We start from the raw sequence: 13,031 nt of genomic DNA, 5'->3' as shown, positions 1-13,031 counted from the left end.
AATGAGTCTGTTGGATTGATGATAGGTTCCTATGATGAGGGTGTGGGTTCGATTCCAACTTCTGCCCATGATTTTTAATTGGGAGAGACAGATTCTATTCTCTTTTGGCTACGCCAAGTGAAGAAGTTATAATGGCATTGTGGTCTGAAAATCACGTTAAACATGATATTCCTTTCCTACCAAGTAGACATTAGGTTGAACCACAATAAAGTCAGGAGTGGCGAAATGTGGGAACTCCGTCACCAGTAACCATTCTTATACTAGTTATTTATTTATAGTGACGTAACAAACACTATGTAAGTTCACAGGACCCTTATTCCTTCTTTTATTTGAGCCTCTGTATGTCGATAAAACTGGTTCTGAACTTGGAATGCAACTCAGTCCACCCTTAACGCGGAATTTGATCCCTTCGTGACAATACAGCTCGACTAAAACTTGTTGTTTGTTCAAAACTGCAGATTCCTCAACATCTCCACATATTACGCGGGAATGGGTTCGAGGCCTTGGCCGGCACTAAAGTTTTCATTATGTATTATCAAGCTCTAGCATGAGAACACCTATCTTCTGGTGGATAATAATTTTGATTTTTAATGCATTTTCATTCGTTGTCAACATTAACGATATCTGACATTTTTGATTCTCAGTGAGACACTGAACTATTTGAGAGATCACTCTAAGTTCAAGGATGTTATTCCGAGTTGCTGGTGGAGAAAAATTCTGTAGCTGACGTCTCTTTGTGTGTAGTCAACAACGGTATGTGTGGGGTTCGATTCCCAGTCAGCATTGAACACATTGTCATATTATTTCTAGTTCAAACATGATCACATATCACTGCTGATGTATAAAACCCATATTTAACGTTCGTTTTCTCTAATAAATAACAGCGGTAGGTTCCGGGTTGGAGTCTTGGGAAGAAAAAAATTAATGTTTCGTCTCGTCATTTCAGTTAAAACATCTACCTACTGCCGAGAAAATCCGATATGTCACAGTTGATTCGGTTCTGCGTTGGAATCCCTGTCCAACACAAAGCTTTACATTACGGCATTTCAAGTAAGTTACTTGTGAAGGAGCAATATTTAACATCTCTCGTAGTTCGGTAACAGGGACAATAGATGCTGGGTAGGAATTCGCGTCCGTTAAAAATGTTTACGTTATGTAATTTAAAGTTGATATTTGCTAACTGATACAGTCTAAAATCGAGGTATATCACTCTCTGTATGCCTAGTCAGGAATGACTGTTAGTTTCCGTCAGTCACGAAATCTTAGTCTGCATGACCTGAGTTTGAATCCAAATGCAAAACGAGACGGTTCGTCGTGTCATTTAAAGTTCATACATATTCTCAAGTAGCTGCTCGTGAATAACTTAAATTTAGAATGACATTTTGTGTTATATATAAGTACGGTATGATACTTTGAAGAGGAAATCATGAATACGACGAACTTACTACGTGCATTACCTATCTGTCGTAATAATGAGAGTGGTAACATTTCAGGTACGTCATTTATTGCAATAAATGTGAGCTTACAAGCCTTAAGGACAGTCTTATCTGTGTTAAGGTGTTCCCTGATATTTATAGTATCGTGGTATTACTTGAAACGTCCACTTAGAAAAACTATACATGACTATGCTTAAACTGACACACAATATTTTTAGCGCAACGCAATCTGACTTTCAAAATTCCCTACAAAAGAATGACCCTGACTAACATTAACCTATACCTTTCACAAATCACCTACCTCACAAAAATCTTCGTTACTCGAACTACTGCAATACAGGGAGCGCCACTACTGCCAGCTAAATAAAAGATTCAAACTACTGAAGGCACTAACTACTGATAGGCATAGTTAGCAAATGAAAGATTTTAATAGAGAATAAACAATGTATTTACCTTAATAGTGTTGAAAACTCATAATATACATAGCAGTTCATGACATCCAGTCTTACAAATTTCAAAACTCCGCCATTTCTCTCCCCACATCCACCACTGCTGGCGGCTCACCTCCAACTGCGCAACGCTACGCGCTGTTAACATCCAGCTGCCCAACACTACAATGGCAGACAACAATGCAAAGTAGCCACAGACTGTACACAGCACATCCAGTGATTTTCATACAGAGCGTTACGTGGCGTTACCAATAAGAAAACAGAAACAGCTTACTTACATAGCCCCGATGCTCCCCACAAAAAGTTTTAAAAATTGTTTTGGGCAGTGGCCAATACATATTTGTTAAAAATTTTTCACAATTACAGTAACAAAGAAATCAAATGCACACACTTATTGATGCAATGTTGGTCAAATGCTAAAATTTTCTCACAGTCCATAAAGACAGTCCTGATCATTCATTACAGTTTAAACAGCCGTTTCTTTCTCAAAGTCTGAGCAGTAAAAGACAATGCACACGGAAGTAGTGGATTTCCATGCAGTCTTGAAGAAGTAGTGTTGTCCTTCCAACGGAAAGACAGTGCTGTCTCTTGACATGCTGACAGGTAGTGGGCCACAACTGAGCAAACCCACAGCAGAGTCATTCGACGTTTTGGAGAATATTGGTAGGTAGGTCATCACAGAGCAGACCCACTATAGTCCAGGTAGAGATTACGGTATTGGTGGGCCACCAGAGGTGCAGACCCACTGCAGTCCTTGTAGAAATAATGGTATTTGTGGGTCATCAAAGATGCAGACGCACTGTAGTCCTTGTAGAAATAATGGTATTGGTGGGTCATCAAAGATGCAGACCCACTGTAGTCCTTGTAGAGATGGCCAGCAGCCATCTGTTGTGACTGTACAGGTGCACAATGACCATTGAAGAGTCTTGAGGATAATATAGCAAGTTCATAACAACCACTTGTGAACTCACAAAGTTTGTGGAATTGTCCTTAGAACCAGCAATGCTGTTATCCAGTCCCTTGCTGAATTATTAACACACGAGCAAACACTATCAGTCCCTACTTCTCACATATTGTCCATATACTATGACCAACAGAAACATGTGCAGTGAAATGTAACTTACAAGTTACTTAATCTGATGAACTGGTGTCCATTACAATTTTATAACATAAGAATACAATTACAAAGATACAGAATACATCATTAAAGAACATAACAATACAGATAACTTTTGTAGTAATAGGGGCTTTACAAAAGAATAGAAATAAACATATACATCAGTGTTACAGGAATTATGACATAAGTAAATACATAAAAGATCAGAATAACTTTTGAAACATCAACTTCACACATGAGCATCAAAACAAAACAGAATAAATAATGTCTAAATATCTTTACAAAGTAAATAACATATTATCAGAAAAATTATACAACTTAACTCTCATCAGATAATCACATAAAGACAGGAAAAACACAAACACCCAAGGGTACACAAACACATAGTGGGATAACACAAGGAAAGGACAGGGTTTACTTTACTGCACTATTTTGCAAACAAACTTTCTTTACTTCTCAGAGATCTCCCTTCGTTCTTCATTATTTCCAAAACGTCCCATCTATAACTGCTTTCTATTCTTTTTTCGTATAACTTCTCAATGCATTTCTTCCAATGCATCGCAACTCATTCTCTTATATAGTCTACCCCCTCTTAAGCTAACTTAATTCTACTGAGCTGAGATGCTAAACTAAAGGAAGAGGCAATGCAGCAGCGCAAAACAATTAATACAAACAGCAATAAAAAATGGAAACTGTCAAAGCAAGCTACAGTAAATCTAAATTACCAAGCAATTGCAACATTACAACTAATATGAGCCAATGTGCAGCAACAAGGAAAATAAATCAGTAGTAAAACTGGCTTAACAGAGTAATACAAAGTGAAATTTAGTAGCAGTAGGCCTGGCAAACAGCAGCAGCAAATTCAATAACTTATATCTGAACATGACAAAGCTCAAGCAGAAAAAATATTACTGTAAAGACGGCAATACAGATTAGGGAAATGTCTATTCACATCTTAATGTCTATGCCATTAAAGTGGTGCACCACAAAAACTTATTCTATGAAATAAATTACCTAATACTTGAAAAGAAAATTATGTATGCAGTTCCTGTGAAGGGAAATATCTTTTTGTGCTCCTTCAATTTTTTTGGAAGTATCACAAAATTATTATTTACTGGATCTGTAGACATAAAATATCTATATTAGTACATCTATAAAATTTTATTTTAACCAATGCTGCAGTGCAGCTAGAAACTTGATATTAAACAAAATAGGCAAAGCAAGGTGTGAAACGTCATTCACTAGCCATATGGCATTTCATAATACAGTAAACAATATTTCAACTAGCAAGACAATAGACATGAAATGTTTCTCATCATTTCATTTCAGTAAATATCATAAATTAAAAACTCTATAGTGTAATCATGTTTTCAAATTTGAGGGTGTCGTATTTACGATGCTTCTACAAAGGAATGTCAATAGCGAGGATAATGGCCTCTTTTTTCTTTTTCTTCTCCACCTGTGCCTCTGAAAGGCACACACTAATGGCTTTTTTCCAGGCGTCTGTCGCACAGCTGGGTGCCCATGACGCATTACGTGAAGGTGGTCACTTAACTTTCTTAGCAAAATATTTACGGCAGCAGTTTCCGCTACAGTGACAGTCTCAAATAAAAATATTTCACAGGTCATGAATTTGCGTTACAAATCTGTAGAAACAAAATCCTATTGATATAACAGTGTCCAAAAAATTTTCGTCGGCATTGTAATACATTCACGCATTCACATACATTTCATAACTGTTAAAGTACGATTCTTCATTTCCAACAACCTTTTTCACAAACCAGAGTCCCTAACCACTATTCATTATTCCTTACCTTATTCGTCAACACTTCTTCAATATTTCATCATAACAGTTATGTAGCATAATCAAATAACTCATATAGTGTCAGCTTATTGATCATAAACATACTGCAACAGCATAATACACATAGTCATCGTAATAATAACATCATAACACCTCAGTCAAACCTCGAAAACGTCGTAGCTTTTTGCAATAATGTCAAAACCTAAATAAAAAACCTCTGCTCATTTCAACAGTGTCATCTACCTCCAACGTACTTTAAAAATCATGATCCCATACCAAATACATTATTCAGAGCTCTCATTGTATCACAATGGTTCCAAAAAAATACGAACAGTTCACAACATACAGACGAAATACAATTTCATAAGGGTGAAGTTATCCATCTGTGTAATTGCGCAAACATGTGTCACTGATGTAGTAAAAAATGTTTGTTTCTCTGTTAAATAATCAGATAGCTGTGTTATTTATGTGTTAGAGAAATATGGTACCGATGTGTAAAGTTGTATAAGCAAATACCATATTAGCTAGGGCACCTTGTGCTTGCCAAACACATGGTACACAAAGTAGGCGTGTACCCCCTGAGGATTAATGTAATTACACCCTCAGGTGTTACAGATTACAGCAATGGAATGAAATGTATGACGGAAAACCTTTGTATCATTGTACTTCAAATATCTTTAAAAATAAGTGATTTACGTACAAAATTAATCACTCAAATACATGTCCTGTAGCGCTAAATGTGCGTCTTGCTGTAAGATAATCTCTGTGGAAGTGTCGTATTATTGTCCTCCGAAAGCTAAGTTCTGCAGAAGCCAATGTACTTACCTCATGATAAACAAAAGTGAAATGATTTGCGTATAGATATCTTAGTTATTACGCTTATTGCCATGTTGAAGAAAGTACTGTGCTGTAACGTATTGTTGTGCTACGGAAAAGGCAGTCTCGTTGGAGCTATACCACAAAAGTTACTACTAAAACATATTTTACTTTCCAGAATAATTCACAAAAACTGTGCAGATATAAAACAGATACACTGCAGAAGCAACATTGTAAACTGTCACTCATTAGTAGCATCGTGATAAAATCGTGTAGCTGTCACATAAACTAACCACTGTGTCATCTGGCATCTCACAGAAAGTACTTTAAATCCAGAATGTATTTTCAAGTAAACCAAAATGTTGCATTAAAATCTCATTAGCAGAACCAGTATATGTTCTAAGTGTGTAAGCCTTATAGTCGTTATGTAATCGTGCAACTAACAAGCAAGAATGTAAACACACAATAACACTGTGACGTCTGTTCACTATAACAATGCGTTCGTAATTTCTGTTTAAATAAGTTCTCTTGGTTCTTGATTGGATATTTAACTTCAAACATTGTTGCATGGTAACAGTTTCTAAGCCTGACAATGCATACTAGAAATGTGAAGTGAAAAGTTTTATGGCAAAGACAAAGTTAAAAAGTAGATTATATTTCAATAAACAGTTTTACATGTGAAATGTGATGCAATCCTTTAGTCTTCCTAGTACGCAGAGTTTCAACTTCAACGCAATTATCATGTGGTATACGTCGGATTCTGTAAGGTCCATTGTAAACTAGAAAGAATTTGTGACTCAAGTGTTTCTTCTTATGTGACAACGAATGAGCTTTAATGAGAACTTTCTGCCATTCACTTTTGATGTCTTTCCAAATCGGATCTTTATCTTGTTCATGAGCAATGTCCTTGAAAGATGTGGAGATGAAGTTTTCAAAGGCGACTTTCTGAATGCAAAGAATACTGAAATTTATATCGAGGTTGCCTTTTGTTTTACTTTTCTCAAGCCCAGCCGGTGCGCGTGACAGTGCGTCCGCCGGGAATGTGGACTATTGTGAAGTGGAATTCTTGCAGAAATAATATCCAACGTTTTAACCTGTCATGATTTAATTTTGAAGACATAAGAAATTGTAATGCACGATGATCACTGTATACTTTTACGTGCTTACCAGTAAGAAAGAGACGGAATTTGTTAAATGCCCAAACGATAGCTAAAGCTTGTAATTCAGTAACGGAATAATTTTTTTCAGATTTGTTAGCACTCGGCTAGCAAAAGCAATGGTTTTCTGAATGGTAGTATCATTTTCTATGGCTTCTTGAAATAAATGGGCACCAAGACCGACTTTAGAAGAATCCGTACCAAGGCAGAAATCTTGTGACAGACCTGGATGAGCTAGTATTGGTGTGTTAAGAAGCGATTCTTCCAAAGAATTGAATTCCAACTGTGCTTGTTCGTCCCAGTTCCAAATAGTATTTTTTCCAGTGAGAGAACAAAGTTTTGGTGTAACAAGAATTTGCATATTCAGAAAACGACGGTAAAAATTTACGAGACCTAGAAAACTGCGTACTTGTTTTTTTGTGGATGGAACTGGAATGGCTCTGATTGCTTCTAACTTTTCAGGATCCGGCTGAATGCCTTCAGAAGAAATAATATGTCCCAAAAATTTCACCTTTGTCCTACCGAACTCAGATTTTTCCAAGTTAACTGTAATTCCAGATTCTGCAAAAATATGTAACACGCTGTTGAGGATGCGATTATGTTGTTCCCATGAGGCTTCTGCTATCAGAATATCGTCCACATATAAGGTGATGTGACGTTTTAAGAACTGAGGTAATATGGAATTTAGCCCGCGAATGAATGCTGCCGAAGAAATGTTCAAACCAAAACGAAGTTTCCGAAACTGATAACAAACGCCGAAACAAAGGAATGCTGTGTATTTTCTACATTCTGGATGAAGTTCGATCTGATAAAAGCTGGATCTGAGATCAATAGAAGACAACACTTTTACGCCATTAAAATTTTGAAGAAGTTCTTCCATCGTTTGCGGCCTGTCTGTTTCAGAAATGATGATAGTATTGATTTGTCTCGAATCGAAGACAAGCCTGATCGATCCACTTTGCTTCTCAACAACATGTAATGGGTTGTTGTATGAGCTTACTGCAGGCTCAATAATGCCCTCGTCAAGCATAGATTGTATTTCTGTTCTAACACGGTCCCTATAATGTGCTGGAATTACGTATGGTCTAACACAAAATTTAGTATGCTCACGAACACGAAATTGGTATTGAAATCCCTTGATTGTTCCTGTTTTGTGAGTAAAAACTGTGAAATGTGATTGTAAAATCTCAAAAAGATCCTGCCTATCAATGTCATTACAGTTCTCAATTGTTTGAATTTTATTCTGAATTAACTCATCAGTATCAAATACTCCGTCGATATCATCCCTGTCAGTACTTGCAGAGTGATTGTTAGTGTCAAGTTTCGTCGAAAATTCGAAACTGTTGTCTAGCAGAAGGTAAAGCCGATTAATTTCCTCGTCATGATTTGAGAGCCAATCTTCAAATTTCAAACCAATTGACTTGCCTTCTTTCTCTAAACTTATTTCAGCATCGTGAAGGTTTAAGATTGCTTTGTATTCATTCAAAAAGTCTACTCCCAATATAATTTCCGTCGACAATAATGGAACAATGAGGAAGTTCATAGAGAAGCTGAGGCTTTGACAAAAGAATTCTAAGTTGGTTTGTTGGCGTACATCTACACTTTTTCCAAAGATTGCACCTTGTAATTTAATCTTACGTAACGGAAGTGTGGGACAATCGTTCGATTTGTTGCATTTGCTAAAGGCTGTTTCACTAATTACTGAAATGGGACTGCCAGAGTCAAGTACTGCCGTAAATTTTACGTCATTTAGTGTAATGTGAATCACAGGATATGCAATGTTGTTATGTTTTACGTCGTGCTCCTGGAGTAATATGTCCCTAATGTCTTCCATTTTTACATAATTACTAGCTGCGTCGTCAGTTTGATAAGTACGTTTTGTGGCTGCCATTGGTATGTGTCATTCCCTATTGTGTCTTTGTTGGCGCGCGTCATTATTGGGATTTGGAGACCTAGCTTCTACAAATTCACCTTATCGAGGGCGCCCTGCTCTGTTTGAATCCCGCCAGTTCTGATGCACTTCAGGTCTGTCGTTACGATCATATAGTCTGTCGTCATGTCGGTAGATACCATAGTTTCTTTCTTGTCGGTCACGTGGTTGAGAATTTCTCCCTGAATCGTAATTGCGCACTGGACCGTTGCGTCTAAAATTATTGTGTCGCCCATGAATAGAATTATTTTGGTTCCCAAATTGTCTGTTTCCCTGATTGTCTCTGTGATAGTCACTACCGCGGAGAGGTGATCTTTCTCTGTAATTATTACTGCTCTGCCAACCGTTGTCATACGGGTGGTGTCTGTTTTGGTCACGATTTGTGTTGTGAGAATAGCCTTGTCGTGTCCAGTTATTATTTCTTTCATCGCGGAATTGCGACGGATGTGACTTGTAATTGTTGTGTTCCTGTTTTCGCGTTCCCCGATTGTCAGTGTCAATTGCTAATTCTTGCAAGAGCCCCTAAAAAGCTTCAATGTCGTCTTTGCAACGTCCTGCCAAAATAATATGTCGTAAATGTTCAGGTAATTTGATTAAGCAAATGCGGATGAGTTCTGAGGGGCTGTATGGGTTTGACAGGTACTGATTCTTGTGCAACATGTCTTCAAAATATTTCACAAGACTGGAGAATTCAGATTGTTCGAAATGTTTCATCATTATGATGCTATGTTTTACTCGGTCTTGTGTAGCTTGAGACCAATATGCTGAGAGGAAGGCATGGTAAAATTCTCCTTCACTGAGACAATCGTGAATGACCATTCGCATTCTTACAGCTGGTTCATTCTCTAAATAGCCACACATAAATTCTAATCTGTGCTCTAATGACCAGTTGGGAGGAAAACAATGAGAGAATTGATGGAGCCACGCTTGTGGATGAATGTCGTTGCCAGAATTCTTAAATGTTTTAAATTTACGTGTATTAATGAACAGCTTATAGTCAAAATCATCATGTCGGCGAGTCGCATATCGGTCATTGTTACGTCGTTTCGGCGGTTCCATTTCAAATTTCGGTGCACCTTGCCAATTTCTTGCATAATTTCCGAAATGCGCTGTGTTATTATTTTGTGGCTGTTCCGTATTTCTATGTCCCTCTTCCCGTATTGGGGCGCGAGTGTCCTCTGAAATACGTAGTTCTTGTATTACCTGTGTCAGCTGATCTTGTACTTCCCGGATTTCTCTTTGGTGTTGCGTATTAATTTGTTTCTGATTTTGTTTGAATTTCCTAATTTGTTCCCACTCTTCTGTGTCATTAAAGACTATGGGTTTTGTGCCATTCAGATTATCATCTACCTTCGTAGATAAATTATTTAGCTGATCCGAAAGTTCAACTACTTTCTCTGATAATGAACTAATTTCCTCCATGTGTCTTTCTGAACCAATTTTCAGAGTATCTACTGTGTCCTTTAAGTTTTCCTGAGTTTTTGCAAGTTGCGTAACCGAATCGGTAGATGCAACTGAGTCAATTTTAGCTTGCAAGGTCTCGTGATTTTCATGAACAATAGTTTGCAGTTCCTTTATGGCAGCTTCGTGATTCTGTATTGCATTTTCATGACGCGAAAAAATAGGTTGGAAATGCTTACAAATTTGTGTTTTTACGTCATTACAGACTTTCTGACATTTCGATTCGATTTTATGTAACTCAGTAGTTAAATCTTCACGTGTTTGTTCAAGTGTGGTGTGAAGATTTTGTTCCATTGCGTCTAACTGTTGCTGCATTTGTCTCTGGTATTGTTCCATTGTGTCTAACTTTTGAAGATTTTGTCCCATTTGTTTCTGATTTTGTTCAAGCGTTGTATCTAACTTTTGTAGCCTTTGTCCCATTTGTTGCATTAACTGTAATAACAATGCGCTGGTGTCTGAAACATGTTCCTCAGTGCTTTTCGGCAGTGAAGTTGCACCGGCAACATTCACATTTCGCCAAGCAGAAAATGTGTCTTGACTTATTAGAGTAAACTGTGAGGACCCAAAACCTGAATTTACAGTATTTCCAAGATTGTGTCTTGTCACTTCGGATTCCTGAGGCGGACTGTTGCTGACCGATCGATCTATAATGCTTCCCTGTTCACTAATTGTTTCACTGTTTACACCATTATTTGCCACCTGCTCCATTTCCCTATGCACAATGACCAAATTACTACTTTGAACATTAGTTAATTCATTACTCAGTGGCGCTAACACACTGCTTTCGTCTTAACTGTCATTTCTCACACGCCATTATTGTCACAATAACACAGAAAAACACAATTGGAAGAGTAAAATAAGAAAACACATTAACATAGCACTGAAAATAATATCTAGTTAATTGCAAGCGCAGGTGCGAAATACTTGGTGCAAATCTACATGCATGCCACAACAACAATGGAAGACTGCAACTACAAAAAAGAGACGCTCTACAATTATGCGCTAGCAATAAACAATAGCTACACTAATTACACAAACTATAAGAAAAAAATCTGAAGATTCCAGTGACGTATCCTCAGCTAAAGGTCGACATATGAAACGTCCTCTTAGGAAAATTATACATGACTGTGCTGAAACTGACACACAATATTTTTACAGCAACGCAATCTGACTTTCAAAAATCCCTACAAAAGAATGGTCCTGATTAACATTAACCTATACCTCTCACAAATCACTTACCTCACAAAAATCTTCGTTACTCGAACTACTGCAATACAGCGAGCGCCACTACTGCCAGCTAAATAAAAGATTCAAACTACTGAAGGCACTAACTACTGATAGGCATAGTTAGCAAATGAAAGATTTTAAAAGAGAACAAACAATGTATTTACCTTAATAGTGTTGAAAAATCATAATATACATAGCAGTTCATGACATCCAGTCTTACAAATTTCAAAACTCCGCCATTTCTCTCCCCACATCCACCACTGCTGGCAGCTCATCTCCAACTGCGCAACGCTACGCGCTGTCAACATCCAGCTGCCCAACACTACAATGGCAGACAACAATGCAAACTAGCCACAGACTGCACACAGCACAGCCAGTGATTTTCATACAGAGCGCTACGTGGCGTTACCAATAAGAAAACAGAAACAGCCTACTTACGTACTTTAAATCTTGAGATATTGCGATACAGAGCCGAGTTTTCTAGTGGTGACTTGTTGGAGCCATTTTCAATAGTCAAACTACTGTACCAAGGAGCGATTAGAGGGCCTGCTAGACAGCTGCGTTATATGGGTTGCATGCGAATCAGGCGAAATGCAACTTAGGTCGTTCGGATACTTTTGAGCACGACTGTACATAGCGCACGCGAAGGAGGCAGATCTGGCAATGGCATTTCAGCTCCAGCCAACTATTCATGAGTATACTGTTCATATTGTTGTTGTGTTTATCGGCTAACTGCCTACTCTTTACGAATATTATGACTTAGACTACTAACTTGTAGCTACCAATGTATTGTATGTGAATGTGGTTCTTCATGTCTCATATAGCATGCTAATGTTCGTCGAAATAGGAGAATCGCTGGCACCGATCTCTTCTTGTAAGATAATCTTAAATGAATTATCAGCGTGGTGTAACAATATTCCTCATCAGAAAATAACCATAATTCATCAGAAAAGGCTCCTTCTTTTTCTTCTTTCAATGAGTAAGCGATTTGCACATTCCATCCTTGAAATTACTCTCCCAAATCACTCAATTTTTGAAAGACATTAGAATGAAATGCACAGTTCTGCTAAATGTACTGTCCAACATTCTGCATCAAAGAAAAAAATCGCAAGTACATTCGAGTATAGTACTTGTGTTTTTGTGAGCATTCTTTAAAATATATTCTATCTAAGAGAAAACTGAATACCTTGATTTCGATAACTTTCTCCTCAGTTAACATATTCAAGTCCTGAGCAAAGCTGATATTGGTTGGCTCTGTGTTGCGCATGTGGATAGTGTCGATAAATGAATGTTTAAGCTTCATTATATGCAAATATTAGAAATATAGAAAATGAATTCAATTAAATGCCAGGGGCAAGTCACTGTGTGCTCAGTGACAACTATGTAACTAAAACTCAGTGCCGAAGCACATTATGAACAACGTGTGATATAAAGTGCCATGTTAGAATATCCGTAAAAGTAAATTATTGCTCTACTCGGAACAAAGTAACTATTTGAAATTACTAACACTGTCCACTGAAAATTAATGTACTTGCTAGCACAACACTCACATGACTACACACAGTTTGCTCAAGAATGCAAGGTGTGTGTGCCCTAAAATAAAACTGTCTGACCTGTTGTTCAGCATGCTGTTT

The sequence above is a fragment of the Schistocerca serialis genome, chromosome 8 (assembly GCF_023864345.2).
Source record: "Schistocerca serialis cubense isolate TAMUIC-IGC-003099 chromosome 8, iqSchSeri2.2, whole genome shotgun sequence".
Lineage (NCBI taxonomy): Eukaryota > Metazoa > Arthropoda > Insecta > Orthoptera > Acrididae > Schistocerca > Schistocerca serialis.
The sequence above is the reverse complement of the archived record's forward strand: the minus strand, read 5'-3'. Positions refer to the sequence as shown.